General features: G+C 43.4%; 1 pseudogene; it reads right to left on the reverse strand.

Annotated features, from left to right (window-relative positions):
* Positions 1-392: 392 nt before the first annotated feature.
* Positions 393-1,742, reverse strand: LOC105294321 (annotated as a pseudogene).
* Between the last annotated feature and the right edge of the window lie 549 nt (positions 1,743-2,291).

The raw sequence follows: 2,291 nt of genomic DNA on the forward strand, positions 1-2,291 counted from the left end.
ATTTGAGTCACTTTCCTAGTGTTATTTCAAACACGTCAATATGTTAACCTAAATTGTTTTCTATCTAAATAAAATTTTGTGGTAGATAGTTTTCTAACAGAAATAAAGTGATCATTTAAAAAGAAAGACCTAGAGTCTGTAACAAGTCCTCAGAAACAGGCAAGACTGTTTTGTTGTTTGTTTGTTTGTTTCTTTGTTTGTTTTTCCTCATTTAAGACAGGGAATATTTTATTCAAATCTGTCAGAGAAATAGACCATTTGGGCCTGTAACAAAGCCAGTGGTTGTACATAATAGCATGCACTGCTACATACAGATTCACTGATTATATCACAACTTTTAAATGTTTAAAACAGAATAAGCTTCCCTGTAAAAGCAGCACCTTTGTGACATTTTAACTTTGATATTCCTCTCTTTTTTCCTCACCCTCTCCTTCAACAGAATCCACACCAACCTCCTCATAATCCTTCTCAAGGTCAGCCATGTCCTCACGGACCTCAGAAAACTCTCCTTCCCCCATGCCCTCACCTGCGTACCCATGAACGAAGGCACGCTTGGCATACATCAGGTCAAACTTGTGGTCCAGGTGGGCCCAGGACTCAGCAACAGCCGTGGTATTGCTCAGCACTCACACAGCTCGCTGTGCTTTGACTGGGTCTCTACCAGGTACCACAGTGTAAGGCTAGTAAGGAATGCCAACTTTGAAGCCAGTGGGGCACCAGTCCACAAACTGGATGGTATGCTTGGTCTCGATGGTGGCAATGACAACATTGACATCTTTGGGAACCACGTTGGCATGGTACAACAGGCTGCAAGCCATGTATTTACCATGGCAAGGGCCACATTTCACCATCTGGTTAGCTGGCTCGAAGCACACATTGGTGATCTCTGCTACAGAAAGCTGTTCACGGTAGGCTTTCTCAGCAGGTGTGATGGGGCATAGGTGACCAGAGGGAATTAGATGTAAGGATAGGCCACCAGGTTGTTCCGGAATTGTCAGATCATCATTCAGGGCTTCCATCAAATCTCAGGGAAGCAGGAATAGAAGTTACAATCTTACCTATCAATCTATTCAAGTTAGTATAAGTTGGGCACTCAATATCTTGGTTTCTATGACAGATGTTGTAGACGGCCTCGTTGTCAACCATGAAGGCACAATCAGAGTGCTCGAGGGTGGTGTGGGTGGTGAGGACAGAGTTATAGGGCTCATCTACAGCTGTGGAAACCTGGGCAGCTGGGTAAATGGAGAACTCCAGCTTGGACTTCTTGCTGTAATCAACAGAGACATTCCATCAGCAGGGAGGTGAACCCAGAACCAATTCCTCCACCAAAGCTGTGGAAAACCAAGAAGCTCTGTGCACTGGTGGGCCAGTTTCCAAGTTCAGTCCAAGACAAAGTCAGAGATTTCTTTGCAAATGTTGTAGTGCCCACGAGCATAGTTATTGGCAGCATCTTCTTTGCCCGTGATGAGCTGCTCAGGGTGGAAGAGCTGGCGGAAGGTGCCACTGCGAACTTTGTCAACAACCCTGGATTCCAGGTCTACAAACACTGCCCTGGGCACATGCTTGCCAGTGCCTGTCTCACTGAAGAAGATGTTGAAGGAATTATCTCCCTGCACCAATGGTCTTGTCACTTGGCATCTGGCCATCAGTCTGGATGCCATGTTCAGGCAGTAGAGCTCCCAACAGGCATTGCCGATCTGGACACCAGCCTGGCCAGTGTGGATGGAGATGCACTCATGCATGTCTGCTGCTTCGTGGCTGCCGAGTGGATGGCTGATAGGAAGAGAAGAGGTGGTTGCTTCTTAAAGCGTGACTCATAGGCAGTCAATATAAGAGAACCTCTATAAGACTGTATTTTGATACTTTAATGACTTTTGATTACCAAACTGCTGTATTCATGCTAATTGCTAAATTCCATGGGGTCTCACTATGATGAGGCACAACCAAAAATAGACAATAAAACACCAAATCAGCTTAGATGGTGATTTTAACGTCTTAAAGATTATATTTAAAAAATACATTATAGTCATGATATTTAAGTTAGTAGAGGCACAAACCATTCATTAATGAATAACTGTTTGAGGGAAGAGGAGGGCAGTCCTGCCATGATAAAAGAAGTTAACATATTTATCTTCTCTTGGGATCCCTTCCAACCCCAAAACATCACATATTCCACTTTTAGATCTCTTTGAGAAAATTTAAGCTGAAAACTAAGATTTTTAAATTTACTTATTTTTAATTCACCTACATAATAGAGACAAAACCATTTGTCTTCACTCGACCTCCACCCT

This window comes from Pteropus vampyrus, unplaced genomic scaffold, assembly GCF_000151845.1.
Source record: "Pteropus vampyrus isolate Shadow unplaced genomic scaffold, Pvam_2.0 Scaffold85, whole genome shotgun sequence".
In the NCBI taxonomy this organism is placed as follows: domain Eukaryota; kingdom Metazoa; phylum Chordata; class Mammalia; order Chiroptera; family Pteropodidae; genus Pteropus; species Pteropus vampyrus.